This window comes from Canis aureus, chromosome 27 (assembly GCF_053574225.1).
Source record: "Canis aureus isolate CA01 chromosome 27, VMU_Caureus_v.1.0, whole genome shotgun sequence".
Lineage (NCBI taxonomy): Eukaryota > Metazoa > Chordata > Mammalia > Carnivora > Canidae > Canis > Canis aureus.
Genome location: NC_135637.1, coordinates 32,542,113 through 32,559,084, shown reverse-complemented (window position 1 = coordinate 32,559,084; position 16,972 = coordinate 32,542,113). Strand labels below are relative to the sequence as shown.

At 50.2% G+C, this 16,972-nt stretch overlaps 1 protein-coding gene and 1 long non-coding RNA gene across 3 annotated transcripts in view; both read right to left on the bottom strand.

The window, feature by feature from the left end:
• The window catches only part of BCR (BCR activator of RhoGEF and GTPase), a 124,349-nt gene that overhangs the window by 65,609 nt on the left and 41,768 nt on the right, over positions 1-16,972 (bottom strand). The window lies entirely within an intron of this gene.
• Positions 7,258-15,469, bottom strand: LOC144299132 (uncharacterized). 2 transcript variants are annotated; one of them, XR_013365913.1, is made up of 4 exons: positions 15,270-15,469; positions 14,471-14,638; positions 14,130-14,197; positions 7,258-12,450 (listed from the first exon to the last, which is right to left on the bottom strand). It is a non-coding gene; the product is annotated as an uncharacterized LOC144299132 (long non-coding RNA). The 2 variants fall into 2 exon arrangements; XR_013365912.1 differs by having other exon boundaries at positions 14,471-15,469.

Sequence of the window (16,972 nt, the reverse complement as noted above, 5' to 3'; positions counted from 1 at the left end):
ATCCTGGCACTCTGCAAATCTAAAATCTAGTCTTTGATGCAAGGAAAAAAGGCAGCCACCCCCACACCTGCCAAGTGGGAGGACTAAATCCCTGTCAGCCCAGATCACATCCTCTTTCTCACACCTCAAGGACAACACTGGTTAAAAAAACAAAGCAAAACAAAAAAACTTTCAAAAAATTAAATGTAGAATTACTATGCGATCGAGCAATTCCACTTCTGGGTATGCATGTAAAAGAACTGAAAGCAGGGGTGCAAACATATTTGCACATCCATGCTCCTAGCAACATCATTCACAACAGCCAAACTGTGGAAGCAAATCAAACATCCACCGATGGGTGAATGGATAAGCCAAATGTGATATGGAAATACAACGGAATACTACTTGGCCTGAAAAAGTAAGACAATTCTGACACATGCTACAGCATGGATGACCCTCGAGGACATTATGCTAAGGGCAATAACCCTGTCACAAAATGACAAATTCACTGTGTGAGTCCACCTATATGACAGACCTGGAATAGATTCACGGAGATAGAGTTCGATAGTGGGGGCCAGGGGCTGGGGGAGGAGGGATGGGGAGTTGTTTTGTGGGTACAGAGCTTCAGTTTGGGAAGATGAAACAGTCCTGGAGAGAGGGATGGTGCTGCTGGCTGCACAACAGTGTGAACGTGCTTAACGCCCCCGAACAGTATACCTAAGAGTGATTAAAATGTCCCATTTGATGTTATATGTAACAAGTACCTACCACGCACACACACACACACACACACACACACACCCTCTGAGGTCCCTCCCAGACAGGGCAATGCTTGGGTAGCTGAGCCAGGGGAGGGGGTAGGGTGCAGGAGAGCGTCTCTCCATCCCCTTCATCGCCAACAGCCCCCTGCAACCATGTCTAAAATAAGCAGAGAACCAAAACTTCCAAGCAGTGTGCTCCCTGAGCTGATGGGGGGGGGGGGGGGCTGGGTGGTAGGTACCCAGGCTGCATCACAGGTTTCTGTGGGTTTAATAACAAAGGACAATAAAGGAAGGCCTTGCTCATGCTCTGTAAGCACAGCTTTCAAAGGAGCCCTGGTGTCTGTCACACTGCCAGACCAGTCAAACTGGCACAGCCACTGTTCCAGCAGCTATCCCTCTACTCTTACAGAGTTTACACATCATCTTTTCCAGGCCACTTCCCTGTCCACCCGCATCTTCCTGACCCAGACTGGACAAGATTCCTGCCAGCCCATAAGAATCTGGTAATCACAGGTCACACCCAGTGCCAGAGCCGGATCCCCTGGCATAATAGCACCACGAGGATCCACAGCCCTGAAGCGGCTGTCCTTCCTGCTCTCAGAGGGCACATGTCTGCCTTCAAAGCATTAAATGTCCTTAGCCCAGCCTCCGGCCTGCCAGCCTCTCCCCCACAGCCTGTCTTTCCACAGCCCAGCCTTGGATCAAACAGCTCCAGTAACTTCAATACTCCTTCCCTGTTTTCTCAGCTGTGAGCCAGGAAGTGTACATCTCACGACAAGGCCTCTCTCAGACCCTGCTGGGATTTCTGCCGCAAGGGCTCCCAGGAAATGTGTGCAGAACCAAGTTCAGATCACCAGCCATAGGTCTACTGGCTGCAGCCAACCAGGGGAGGCTCTGCTGGACCCAATGTACCTGGAGGGTCCTCAGATCCTGCTTCTGTGGCCCTGCTGCCGCCACAGGTGCAGGGCCCAGATCCCAGCTCCTGTCCCACCCTCTGACCAGTGCACCCCAAGATGAGAGCCTGAAGCAAAATCCTCAGGAGGAAGAAATGTTCTCAGCCCTCCCCTCCCAAAGCAGACATGGGAACAGCTGGAAAGGGCCAGGGGAGGGATTCTGATAAACACATAACAGGGTTGAGAGGAAAGAAGGGACCCCAGGAACTTGGGTAGGAGTGGGAGGAACTCAATCATGCATCAAGACTGAGGCAGGGTGGTCTCATATCCCTGTTTACACTGTCAGCAAAGGGCTGGGCTGTATTTATTTATTGAGGTAAAAGACATTCAAACACCATCTTCCTCCTGGTTGGTCAGCTGCGGTGGGTAGGTTTCAGCAGAGGCAGGTACTGAGTCCCCCCTCCACCTCATCCTATCTGGAGAAGCCCTGCTTTCCCCACTCCTGCCCTCTCCTTTCTGGACCCCACACCTCTCCTGGGCTGCAGGCATACAGCACAGTGCTAATGGTGTTGCAGGGCTGGTGACTTCCAGACAGGAGCTCACGTCCTTGGGGGTGTCCTGCCAGCTAGGCATCAGCCTCTGGGAGAGGCTCAGAAAACCCTGGCTAGGACACCCCCGGGTCTCACCAAAGGGCACACAGGTTCTACAGGTCCAAGCTAGCTCTGGACACCACGCTCATGCACAGCCTCGAGCCTTCCTCCCACCACCCGGTGCCCTGGGAACAGATTCTATCTGCAGGACTGGCCGCAGGTCTTGGGGCTCCGCTGACTTCTTTACTGTGATACTTCAGGAAAGTGTATTTCCCCAACCGTAGAAAAGCCTCGAATGTGCCCAAGCAAGCCAGTACTTTTGGAAAATACCTGCTCCCCTTTTCTCAAGCACTTCCTCTGGGTGAGGCATAGTGCTGATATCCTTGAATCCACCCTGACCCCTTAATGGGCAGCAACTTCGAAATGCTCATTTTTCAGACAAGAAAAGGAGTCTCCGAGAGAGGAACAGGTGGAGCCTGACTAGGCCCCAGGTCCACCCGTGTGACCTGCTTATCTGGTCACTTTCTGAAGACATTTCTAAAAGGCTGAGCTGATAACCATATGACTTAACAATTACTCTCCTAGATCTATAACCAAAAGAGGGCGGTGTTTAAAGCAAAAGTTGTACTGGGATAATTCAAGCTATGTTTGAGCAGCATTATTCACAAGGGCCAAAAGGTGGAACTACCCAAATGTCCATCAACTGATAAATGGATAAAGAAACTGTGGTGTTATCTCTACAGTGGAATATCACTCAGTCTTCAAAAAGAATGAAGTACTGAGACAGGCTGAACATGGATGAACCCCCAAAACAGGATGCCAAGTGAAGAAGGTAGTCATAAAAGACCACATGTTGTCTGATTCCATTTACATGAAATGTCCAGAAGAGACAAATCCAGAGACAGAAAGTAGATGCTTAATGAGTATGGGATTTCCTGCTGCAGTGATGATGGTGTTTGGGAACTAAATAGAAGTGGTAGTCACACAACACTGCGAATACACTAAATGATGAGTTGTTTGCTTTGAAATGTTTAGTTTTATGTTGTCATTTCACCTCAAAAAAAAAAAGAAATTAAGAAAGAAAGAAGAAAGAAAGAAAGAAAGAAAGAAAGAGAAAGAAAGAAAAAGAAAGAAAGAAAAAAGAAAGAAAGAAAGAAGAAAAAAAGAAACAAAGAAAGAAAGAAAGAAAGAAAAAGAGAAAGAAAGAAGAAAAAAGAAATTAAGAAAGAAGAAAGAAAGAAAGAAAGAAGAAAGAAAGAAAGAGAAAGAAAGAAAGAAAAAGAAAGAGAAAGAAGAAAAAAGAAAGAAAGAAAGAAAGAAAGAAAGAAAGAAAGAAAGAAAGAGAGAGATCTGTTTTCCTCTGTTAAAAGAAGGAATCTGGAACATTATACAGCTGTTTCCTGAAGACCAAGAACATCGTTCCTGACAGATGTCAGTACTGCCTGGCACCATAACCCCAGGTCACCCATAGGCAGTGAGAGGTTACTCTACATTCTAAGATATCTGGTTGGTTTGGGTGGTTTTCCATTTTTTTCCTCTACCCTCAGGCTGGCAGCTGCCCCCTCTTGCATCTACACCAAGGAGGTCAAAATTTATAAACCAGATGCTCCCCATTTAGTTGGCCACTACACCCTGGTGAGAGGCCTGTTGTCAGAGTCTGTGGTTCTGCAGGGGAAGGGGGAGCACAGAGAATACCCTGGAATCTTGCAACCTTCCAGCCTTTATGCTGCCACCCCAACAATGACATCACCAGGCTAGTGTGGAAAGCCCCAGCTGCCCGGGTAGTGGGAGCCCATGGTCCAGACCAGCCTGTGGAACACAGAAGGCTCTGACACTAGTCAAGTCTCCCGACAGGACAGAAAATGTTGGTTGGGAAGGGCCTGGGCCTGCCCTGCTCATGGCCTGATGCCTCAGCTCTCCCGGCAGCTCTAGATGCCCTGAACAAAGCTAGGCTCTCTTGGAGGACACAGGCCGACTAATATAATAGCTCTTATGACTCTTCAGCTTGGGGTTTGGGTTCCAGCTGGTTGTAGACTGAATCACCACAAGGCCAACTCTGTGGGTGACTTTTAGCATTAAGATTGAATGTCCCCAGTGTGGGCAGACAAGGACTCCCTGATCAGCATCGAGAGAGTTGTTAAAAGATTTCCTTCTGTCTTCAAGGACCCACCTGTGCCTAAAGATGGAAAGATCACTTATGTTCTGGGCTGGGGCTGGAACCAGATGGCGCCAGGGTGGGGCAGGCAGAGGCTGGAACACGAACCAGCTGGGAAGCTGTAGCCCTCAGTCACTGGATGATGTTATTATTATTCTTTAGCACCACCTTCATTCTTCAACAGGTTCAGAAAGATCTCCTGGAGGCAGTTTGGCCTCAGACAATCAAGCTGATGTATTTATTCGGTACCCAACATTCACCCAAGATGTATGACATTTCTATTTCATGTTAGGCATGGCACCACAGACCCAGCCCCTGCCCCTGGGGGCCATCAGACTCTCAGGAGTCACATGACATGTGCATCACAGCAAAGCCACACATGGGGGGCAGCTAGGCCCTCAAGCAAGGCAGCAGAGACCATCTCCCCACGGAAGTGACCACTCCAAGACCCACTAGAGTAATAAGAGGCAGATACTGGCTCCCCACAGAATATGAAGGCGGGAAGGACACTACAGTGGGTTGAATGGTGGCCCCCAAAAGAGAAGTCTACATTCTAACAACTGAAATGTATGAAGGGAACTTATTTTGGTAAGAGTCCTTACAGATGTAATTTAGTTAAGAACTTTGAGATAAAATCACCCTGGATTACTCAATGGACCCTAAATCTAGTGACAAGTGTCCTTATGAGGACAGAAGAGAAGAAGGCTCTGTGAAGGTGGAGGCAGAAATTAAAATGACATGGTCTCTAGCCAAGGAATGCATGGGGACACCAGGAATTGGAGATGGCAACAAAGTATTCTCCCCTAGAGCCCCCCAGAGAGAGTATGGCCCTGCTCTACACCTTGATTTGGACTCCTGCCTCCAGAACTGTGGAAGAGTATGTATTTGTTGTTTTAAGCCATTCATTATGAGTCTATGGCCATTCATTATGGCAGCCCCAGGAGACTAATACAGGTGTAGCCAATGGCCTGAAAGTGATGCCATGGGGTCAAAGAAGAGATGGCTGGCCCCAGGAGAGGGCCAGAAAGGCTTCACAAAGACAAGGTCTGTGTGGGATGGAAGAACCACTGAGCCCTCCACCAGCAGAGGGGCTGCAGAGGTGCCCCACACAGGGAGCTGGGTCAACCCAGCTGCGGGGCTATTGCAAGCTCATGAATGAGGAAAGGCTGGAAAGGTGATATGCTGAGAATGAGGTGAGAGTGGTGGGAAGGAGTAATTCTAAGAGGCTTGGGCTTTGGGCCAAGGACCCAAGGCACGATTTAGGAGGTATCAAGGGTTACTGAGGCCTGGACCAAGGGTGGGGGCAGGGAACACAGGCAGATGACACTGACAGCACATCCGAGTTTGATATTGCAGTTAGGACCCAGTTGGAGGCTTCTGTGATGGTAACTCCAGATGAATGGGTTGAGGGTCTGGTTTTAGTGGGAATGGACACCGACATCAAATGCCACAAACAGGCCCAGACTGAGCGGACCCACATGGAAAAAGGAAGAAGAGCAAAGAGGGTACTGAGTTTCTAGGACTTGAGGCTGAGACTTAGCTGCAGGCAACTGGCCCGTAGAGTCATCGGGGGTGAGAGGCACAAGGCAGTAGAGGTGGGCAGAGCCCTTCAAGAGGATGGCACTGAGAGCAGGACCGTAGTCTGGGAGCAACATGCGAATTGAGGATGGTCACTGGATGGCTGTGGGAATGCTCATCTCATTCCATTCCCACTTCAAAGAGGAAACGCAGAGGGAAGAGAGAAAAAATGGTGGGAAGAAAGAGTTCCCACTGTCTGGTGGTCAGCCTACAGTGCTCAGGCCAGGGCTGGACCATGAATAGGCACTCATCAGGGGTGAGCTTAGGAGGGCAGGAGGAACAGCCACTTTCCCTGCCTCGACCTCAGGACTGCCTTCCCGAAGGAAGCCTGGGGATAGTTAGGAAAGGAGGTACACGTACATGCACGCCCACAGCAGCATCACTCACAATGGCAAAAGGCAGAAGTAACCCAAGCGACCAGCGGCAGATGGATGAACAAAATGCGGTATACATGTACAATGGAATATTACTCAGTCTTAAAAAAGAAGGAAGTCTTGCAACATGCCACAACACAGGTGAACCTTGAGAATAATATGCCAAGTGAAAACAATCACAAAAGGATAAACATCTCATGATTCCATTGATATAAATGTATTGGTTTGCCAGGGCTGCCTTAACAAAATACCCTAGACTGAGTGGCTTAAACAACAGGAATCTATTTTCTCTGGAAGCTGGAGGTCAACAAGCAAGTAAACAAGCAACAAGCCATATCAGTATAGCTGGGTTCTGGTGACAGCTCTCTTGCTGGCTTGCAGACAGATGCATTCTTGCTGTGTGCTCATATGGCCTCGTCTTAGTAGGTGGAAAGACGGTACTAGCTCTCTCTGGGTCTTTTCTTTTAAGGGGTCTAGACCCATCACAAGGGCCGCATGATCTGACTATCCCCCAAAGGCCCCACCTACAAATATGTTGCAAGTTAGGGATTCAACATATGAATTTTTGGAGGGAGGGGACACAAAAATTTAGTCCACGACTTTGGAGGTACCTAGAATAGGCAAATTCACAGACAGAAAATAGAATGGGGGATGTCAGCTAGCTGGGAGGAGAGGGCAGTGGGGACTTACTGCTTAGTAGGGAGGGTTTCTGCTTGGGATAAAGAAAAAGTTCTGGAGATAACTAGTGGTGATGGCTGCATGACAATGTGAATGCATTTAACACAACTGAATTATATGTTTAAAAATAGTTAAGATGGTAAATTTTATGTCAATCTCCCCTAAAACAAACCCTAGATAAAAAAATAAAAATCAGTCAGGTTTAGAATTTTTTTTAAAGATTTTATTTTTATTTATTCATGAGAGACAGAGACAGAAAGAGAGACAGAGAGAGAGAGAGAGAGAGAGAGAGAGGCAGAAACACAGGCAGAGGGAGAAGCAGGCTCCATGTAGGGAGCCCGATGTGGGACTCAATCCTGGGACTCCAGGATCATGCCCTGGGCCGAAGGCAGGCGCTAAACTGCTGAGCCACCCAGGGATCCTCTAGAAATTTTTTAAAAAGAAGAAAGAAGTACAGTGTTATGGGCTGAACCGTGTCTCCCCTACTGGCCTAAATTTACACGATGAAGTCTTAATCCACAATACATCCAAATGTGACCTTATTTGGAGATGTAGTCTTTGCCAAGTTCAAATGAGATCATTAGGTTGGGCCCAAATCCAATACGACTGTGTCCTTATAATAAATGGAAATTTATTTTTTAAAAGACTTTCTTTTCTTTTCTTTTTCTTTCTTTCTTTCTTTCTTTCTTTCTTTCTTTCTTTCTTTCTTTCTTTCTTTCTTTCACAAGCAGGGGGAGGGGCAGAGGGAGAGAGAGATTCTCACGCAGACTCTGTGATGCAGGGCTCAATCTCATGATCCTGAGATTATGACCTGAACTGAAACAAGAATCAGACCCAGGTGCCCCAGAAAAGGGAAACTTAAAGATAGACCAGTAGATAGGGAGAATGCCATATGAACATGAAGACAGTCATCTACAAATCAAAAAAAAAAAAAAAAAAAAAAAAAGAGGCCTGGGACAGATTCTTCCTCACAGCACTTAAAAGGATCCAACCCTACCAACACCTCAATCTCAGACTTCCAGCCTCCATTATATCTGTGAGACAATAAATGTCTCTTGTGTGAGCCACCCAGTATGTGGTTCTTTGTTACACAGCCCTAGCACACTAATACATACAGCAACTGTGTAGCTCAGGCACAAGCTCTGAGAGGCCTCTTTCCACCCAGTGTCTCCATGGTCAATGATTCGCTCATGCATGGAAATAGGACTCTGCCCAGCCAGCCAGCTGCAGCCACCCGGGGGCTGTCTATGCTCAGCAGCACACCCACAGATTCAGATTCAGATCACAGAGAGAGAAGAGTGACTAGGCCCCATGCGGTCAGGGGCAACAGGCCAGCCCTGTGGTTCACCCCCTGCTGCCATGCAGAACATTCATGCCTTCCCAGTCTCTCTTTAACTAGTGCTATTCTCCCTCAGAAGCTAGGCTATTGTAGATTTGCCCCAGACTCTGCTACCCAAGAATAGACCAGAACCACCAGGATACTACAACTGTACAAGTCAGAAATATAGAAACTGAGTGCTGTGGACCCTCCCCACCCACAACAATAGTCTGCCAACTGCCCCTCCTTTGAGGGCAGAGCAGGAAGGGTGCAAGACTCCTTCCTGAGTGAAGCCCTAGCACCTTCCTCCTTCTCGACCTCAGGACCTCACTGTGCTCCCTTCATCTTGTTCTGAAAGGGGGGCTTTATGTGCACATAAGGACAGTGAACTAAAGCGACAAGATCAGCACCCACAAGTCAGAGATCAATGCTGGGGACAGACCGATGATACGCCTGTGAATGTCTGTGCCCTCACCAAATTCACACACCAAAGCTCTAACCTTCGATGTGATGGTATTTGGCGGTGAGACCTTTTGGGAGTTAATTAGGTTTAGATGAGGTCATGAGAGTGGGGCCCTCATGATGGGATTCGTGTTCTTGTAAGAAGAGGAAGAGACACCAGAGCTCTCTTTCTCTCTCTGATATGTGAGGACACACCAAGAAGACAGACATCTTCAAGTCAGGAAGAAGGTCCACACCAGGAACTGAACTGGCTGGCACACTGACCTGGGATTTCCTAGGTCAAATAAATGTCTGTTGTATAAGCTCCCCAGTCTGTAAGGTTTTGTTATGGCAGCCCTGCTCTGTTGTCCTCAATGGATTTCCAAAGTGCAAGTCCTTTCCCCTGGGAATCAGGGACTCCCCACCAGGAGAAGGAACCTCCTGCTTGCCTGCATTCTTGCCCTGCGGAGGCATAGCTCTGGCTCGGTCTTGGGGGCTAGTCTGCAAGTTTCCTGTCTGCTCTACTCCTGGGTCACCCCAATCTATGGCACTCCTGAGAGGTTCACTGGCTTCTGGATACACGGGGGCAGGGGAGTGGGTGGGGACACAGTAGCTGGGATGCCAGCCTGAGTCAGGGACCCTGAGACCTCTGTGAGGGCAACACACAGATGCAGTAACAGGCCCTGTCCAAGTGCTCAGCTTCAAGTCCTCAAACCTCTCTGCAAGGGAGCTGATACCTTATCTTACAGATGAAAGTTGAAGGTTTGGAAGTGGAAGCAACATTCCCTGAGCCTCACGGCTAACAAGTCGAGTTGAAAAGCAGGGGGTTCACCCAGGTAGGTGTGCCCAGCCAAGGCCACCTCCGGGAGGTTCAGAGGGGTTAGCCCCACCCTGAGCTCGATCCCTGACTTCAGGCATCCTGGGGATGAACCGGAGGTAAGCTGGGGTGGTAGAAGTAAGGGGGGTTATTTTATATTCTGCACCACAACCTGAGATGTACCCAATGTCAAAAGCCAAGGAACAGACCAGGAGGCACCAGGGTCTCTAGGTTTAAGACAGAATGAATTTTCCCCTGGAAAACTTTCTGTGCACTCAAATCAAGTGGCCAGGAACTCTACCATCCTTGACTTACATATTTGGAAAAGGAAATATAATTCCTCTGTTCCCAGACTCCCTCTTCCCCGCCCCAACCTCCAGGGCCTTCTTCCATCATGCCAGAAAAAGGACAACAAACAAACTGGGATTACTGAGGCCACTCAGAGGCTTGTTTCATCTCTCAATATTCCCACCAGTGAAATGGGGATAATGACACTGTACCCTCACACCCTGAGGGGGTGATGAACAGGCCACCTTTCTCCTGCTAGAGGGAGGAAGCATCCAGAAGCACAAGCATCATTTATCATAATTATCAGAAGCCTCAGCTATTCATGTGGTCCAACCTGTGGTAGTTACTGGAGTTCCTTTCCAGAAAACCACAGGATTACCTCTTGCCTGACTTCTAGGGTACTCAGCATCATCTTCTACTTCCTTGTGAGGCTGAAGGCTCCATTCTGGGAAATGCTGGAAGTGGGGGGTGGTGGGTTCACATGCTTGGGGCTACTGGGAAGACTCTTCTCAGAGCCATAAAACATGTATAGCAGAACCCGTGGCAACCACCACAGGTCTCAGGCTGCCGTGGTCAGAGGGTGACTCTGGCAGGGTGATCCCCTCCATCTGGCCTGCTGCAAAGCCCACCAGGGCTCCAAATGCCAGCCCCACTTTGCCCTTCTCAGCACCCCATTGCTGGTCTCCCAGGGAGGCTGTGGCCCTCACCTTCCCACAGGTCTCTTTTGGGGCTCCCCAGTTCTCTTCTGCAGCCCGGATCAGTGGAACAGAGCATCCCCCATTCCCCTGGGGCTCAGAATCTGCAGGGAACAGGGTCTCTGTGGAGTACAAGGTCTTGAGAACAGCTGAGGAACGAGCCAGAAAACAAGCCAGCAAGGATCTTGTCCAGATGAAAGAGGAGACAGAGGACTAGCGTCAGCTCTTGACCTGAAACTTGAAACTGTCATGTGGGAATTACCACCTTTGGTGATAATCCCAGTTGTCATCGCAGTACAACAGCCTGGTCCAGGCTCCATGCTCCCTCCCCAATCAGTCTGGCTTGGGAACCAGGCACAGCTCCCCTCTTGCTTTCCCTGGCACCAGTACCACGTGTAGGAGGAGACAGGATTCACACACCCAAGGCACCCCCAGGGGCAGGGCTGCCAGATGCCCACTCAGGCCTCTACCTCTGTCACTGGCCAGCCCAGCCTACAGACCCAGCAGGTCTTGATGAGGGTCTGCAATATGCTCAGTTCTGAAAGTACTTTTTAGGAAAAGCTAGTCCTCCAAAGAGAGACTCAACCCACAGACGGGGCAGAGTGGACCACCGCACCACAGAAGGCCCTGGGCTCATCGGTGTAGACGTTTTAGGAAGAGGCCCTTCCCTCAGGAATCGTGGGATCCCAAGGGAAACAAGGCCTCTGGAAAGGCTCCCAGAGGAATCCAACACCAGCTCTGAGCCTGGCGCTTCTCCCAGAAATACCACACATGGTAGAATGACAGCTTGGTTCAACTGGGTCACCCTGCCCAGCAATCACGCTATCAGGCTGGCACCTCACTCCAGTACTGTTGAGGGCACAGAATTTGAGTTCAGATTTCCCAGACAGACATGAGGAGAATGAGGCCGATCCCTCATTCTTCACGACCTTGACTCTAGCCCACCACCTAAGGTAGGTGTCCTGCCATCCCCCCAGTAGAGGTGACCAGTGGAGACCCAGTCGGATCACAGGTTCACAGCAGCAGCTGGCATACAGCAGGCACCTAATAGGTGTGTGTCCCCTCTTAGCCCTTGTGAAAGGAACTCTGACAGCTTATGCCCAGGGCTCTTTGCTGTGCCCACATGAATCTTCCCAGTAGGAGGGGTTTTCCATTTTTTTAAAACCAGTCTCAGCTATGCAGGTGTATTTCCCTGATCTTGCCTGAATCTAGCCTGAGGCATGCTCTGCTCTATGCTGGAGGGTGGGGAATGCCACTGAAAAGAGCCAGGGGCAATCGAAGGCTGGGCTTCCAGAAGGCTGTTTGGACAGCAGGACCCTGACCACCTCAGAGCCACAAGCTTTCTCCCAGCCTTCCAAAGTGGCTATCGAGTCAACACACAGCAGCAGTGCAGACAAACATCCCCTAGCTCCCTGTGCTACTCAGCCAGGATGTGCCCTGTTATTGCAAGGTAGAGGCTACTAGGGGAGGAGACAGCCATGGGGGGCTCAGAACCCACCAGACAGCAGGAACCCACAGAATCTATCTGGAGAGACCCCTTTTCTCTAGCTGTAAGACCTTGGACAGCAGTGCCCAGAATGGTGGCACATGGAAGGCCTCAGAGCTGGGGTAACAAAGTGACACAATCTGACACACACACGCGCACATGTCATATTCCAAGTTTCTAGAAAGACCTACAACTCACCAGTGACATAACACACTCCTTCCTTTCGGCAGCCCCCCTTGGAATGCCTTAGAAGACGTGAGTCTGGACATTTACACCCTCTATACCCTGTGCGGAGGTTTCCTTTAATCAGGGAAATACAGTTTATATCCAATAATCTAAAGCAGAAGGCAGGCTGGTGGCAGAGTTGCTTTTAGGGAATTCAGAGCAAGATGACGACCTGAGAAGTAAAACGGGAACTGAGGCTCTGTCCTCAAGCCCACTCTGGTTTCCATTCTTACTGTGGCTGAGGGGAGTCTCAGGTGCAACATGTTACAGAGCCAGGAAGGCCACTGCTGAGCTTCGCCAACCTGCCCCCTGAGCCATGAGGCCCCCTCCCCCGACAAATGCTCCATTCTGGGCCTCAGCTCACACTCTTTCCATCCAGAAGCCTCCATGGGCCTCTGAATTCTACCTTCTTCACGGCCTGCTGCTCCAACAAACCCTTCCACAAATATGACTTAACCTCACAGCCACCCCTCCACCCCCCTTAGGGGAACTAAGAGCCTACCTGACCTCTCACCTACTTTATAGCCCACATCTAGTCCCTCCTCAACTACTCATAAGCTCCTTAGGATGGCCGGAGTCCTAAGGCCCTGACCACCCAGGGACCATATGTTAAGGCACCATCCCCTGCCTCACTGATTTTACCTCATGGCTCCCCTGCCTTCCAGGGCCCAGATCAAAATAAACAACCTCCCATACACATAATCACCAACATGTAGGGTGCCAGGAAACATGAAATAAAGGAGGACCACCTCCCTTTTAAGCTGGTAAGATATATAGTAAAATTTCCATTCACTATCTCCAGAGTCCAGGTGTGCATGGGTCTCTATAAAAATGCTCACTCAGACAATCCCATAGCCAAGAGCCATCCGGAGGACTCGGGCTTGAGTTTCAGAACATCTAAAGGGTGTGTGGGTTGAGCTCATTTCTGAGTCACAAAAACCGAAAGTGATTTTTTGGGTCACTGGCAACCGGGAAAGCCTCCAATGTCTGCCCACTGACCCCACGTGCCCATGACCTAATGACTGATTTTCCATGGGGCCCTGGCTGGCACACCTCCTGTGGCAGGCGGGGCCACTGTGCCCTTCTGAAGACCAGGAGGGAAGAGGCCGACAGAGGGGACCAGAGTGCTCAGGGCCCAGGTGTCCACTACATGCATACACAGAGCCAGCACTTCATATGCATCACTGAACTCGAGCCTCATGTTTTGGGAACAGGGTGGAGAGAAGCAATGATGGTATCTCCTGTTTCCAAACAAGAACAGCCTGTCGCCACAGGGCAGAGAACTGCTGCAGGCTGCCTCTGCCAGGAGAAGGGCCAGTGGGAACAGCGTGTAGATGCTGCTGCAGGCAGGCACATGGTCCCTCTGGAGGCAGATTCTGTGCTCCGGTTCAGACTCTGTCTACAGACCTCAAGGGGTCCCGGGGGACAAAAGCACGAGCAGAGGAGCCCCAGAGGGGAGATTTTCCACCAGATCCCAAAAGTCTGGAAAGATTCTTCTCTCCAAAGCTCTGGACGCAAGTCCAGGCTAATATCATGTGAACTGATTTCTGCCCTTCAACATTTTCCTCCTCTGTGTCTCTGTATGTTTACATCTGCATATGTGTGTGTGGGGGCGTGTAAGTGTGTGCACGTAGCATGTATGTACAGGTGTGTGCACATGCAACAGGCATGTGCATCCACCAAAGGGACCCTGACCCAGCTTCTCAGGTTGGCAGCTCCTGCCGGTCTTTGCCAAACTGCCATAGCACAGCGGCTCCTTGGCTAGATCCCACAGGTTGGTCCTTGTTAATAAGCCCTCCCTCCATCTGGTGACATAGCAGCACTTACAATCATTCTCATTGGCCATCTCACCTCAAGGCTGTGGTAGGACAGGGCCACAAGTGCCCACAGGTGATTCAGGTGGGCTCACTGCTGACCAGCTACAGAAACACAGAGCTGGGATCTCAATCCTGGTTAGGCCCTGTCTGCGCCCAGGCTCCTGCCTCTCCAGGTGACAGCGGCTGCCCCCCAACCCCTGGCTAGTGGCACCTGAGCTGCTGACTTAAGGTAGAAGCCATGTGCAAAGCAGCACTGATCTTGGCTCCAACTCAGTCCTACAGCACTGCCCACCTGGGTGACCTTGGCAAATTACTTCATCCCTCCAGGACCCAGGTTTCTCATCTATACAAAGAGGATTCAGCTGGCCTGCAAACCTTGAGGAGAAGGTGCCAAGCACTGGGCTTGGTACAGTGCAGCTTCCAGGATGGTACCTGGCCAAAGGCACCGGGAGTCCTGGGTTCTATCACACAAGCAGGGCCTGAGGCTTTGAAATCAGCAGGCCCTGTCCTCGTCTAAGTGCTGGGTCTTGAGGCTTTCAGCTGCTGGGGAGCCGAAAAACCAACATAAAATTAGGAATAGAACTAAGGTCAGAGTTACTAAGCTGACAGCACCTCCTGGGACGAGGTGGTTTAGCATCTAAAGGATAAGCAGCCTTCAGACAGGCCAAGGGTGCCCGGAGGAGCAGACAGGCATGACAGGGCGACAGGGGAAGTAGGAAGGGCCACAAAAGAGGACAGGAAGACCCTTGAAGACTCCCTAACTTGTCTGGGACTTTCTTCCCCTACCTGCAGCTCTAGCCAGGGGTCAGATTCTCCCTCTGAAAATGGGGCGTAAATGTGGGAGCGGGCATGGGTGGGGACATAACTCCCAAGCCTATGCACTCCATGAGCCTGGCCAGATGGCACAGGTGGCCCAAGTAGCCAGGAAAGAACGCAACATGCATTCCTGCTGGATTCCACTCCCGCGGCGGGAAGGGGGTGGGGAGAACACAGCTGGCGTAGCCTCCACACAAGGCAGCCTGAGCCTATGGCACCCCCCTCAACACCACTGCCCTACCCAGCACGTGCAGTTGGTCACCATGTGGAAGCGGCACAGGGAAACCATCTTAGAAACAAGGCCCCTCCTTCCCCATTCCTGAGCATCTACAGCATGCCAGTCTGTTCTGGCCCTTACCGCTAATCCCAACACAGCCCTGTAAGTTCCTAGGGTCATTCCCATTTAACAAATGGGAAAACAATAGCTCTCCTGACACCATCTGTCCCATCAGATGGTTCTGGATGCTGTACTCTCCACTCCACCTGTGGCCCCCACCACAGAGAAGCTGGAACCCCACACTATGATGGAGTACATTCCATGAAGGAATGCTATGTGTCCATGACAACTGCACAGGGTGGGTGTACTAGGGAATGACAGCTGGATGTGGGGCTGGGGAGCAGGCTGGTGGGAAGGCAGGCCTTGGCATGCAGGACAGGCGGGAGTGCGGAGGCAATTTCTGGGATCCTTTGGCCAGGAATTCCGGATCTTGCCAAAGATCTCCATGCATTCATAGCTGGAAGCCTTACTCTTCCTAGAAATGTGGGCAGATGGCTCTACGTACTCTGTGTGGGGCCACAGAAATCAGCAGAAGAGCCTCAAGCAGAGCAGGGACTGAGCAAACCAGGGTATGATACTGCTGAGTAACCCAACAAGAAGCAAAGAGGTGGTTCTGGACCATTGCAAATCAGAAGCTGCTAGGACTGATGGGAAACAATGCTAGGAGGTCTGGGACTGAATGTGCAGTGTGAATGTCCACGGGTTCAGGCTTGGGGGTTTAGAGAGGAGCCGTAGGAAAGTTACTGCGGAAGGTAGAGGTGACCAGCACTGGTTGCACCCCTTGAGATGATGTCTAAGGATAGGGGGCCAATCCCAGGGAACACCACCATACACAGAAAAAAGGAAATTCAAAGGCAGAAGCTTGAACTTCCAGTTTCAGGCAAGACGAGCAAGTGCACTCCATGTTTTTCCACTCACCACAACTACAAATTCTGGACAAAACATATGAAATAGCTATCATGGGACTCTGAAAGGCGGGGAGCAGAAGCACTGGGTAGGCATCTCAGGACTTGAAGGATGCCCCAGAAGGGCCTTCTCGGGTTTTCCGTTTATTTTAAACTTTATTTCTTTTAGAGCAATTTTAATGGTTCATAGCGAAACTGAAAGGAAGCTACAGATTTCCCACATGCCCTCCTCCACCCATTATTAACATTTGGCACCAGAGGGGTGCATCTGTCACAACTGATGAACCTACACTGATATGTCATCATCACGCAAAACTCATAGTCTGTGTTAGGGTTTGCTCTCAGTGTTGTGGATTGTAAAGGTTTGGACAAACCACTGTAGTATCACAGAGAAGAGCTGGGAGATTTTGCGTCCCATCTATCCCAGTTTGGGCAGTGGAGCAGCCCAAAAGTGCCAACAGGCACAGACAGAAAGAAAAAAAAAACAACCCAAAACAACAGAAAAGCCTGCTTTCTCTACACAAAGAACCCAAAAGGAGGGATCCAGTGAATTAAACTTTTAACTTTATCTAATGTGCTCCAGGTGAACACCAGCAAGGTGAGCATGCACCCCTTCCACTTCCCAGTGGCCCTGTGGGGTGGAGTCCTGTGCCCTCTCCACTCTATACTAGGAGAGTGCCATCAAAGAAGCAGAGTCCCTACTGTCACCGGTACAGTAGCAGTGGACCTTACGGTGACAGCAAGGGGAGGTTGGAGCCCAGCCTTCTAGTCAGGACAGAAGTAGAGAGTGGAGGACAGATCAGGGAGAGGAAGGAGCTGGAGAAAGGATCCTTTAAGTCTGTGTGTGAAGCCCTCGGCTCCCCTGCCCCAAGCTGCCTA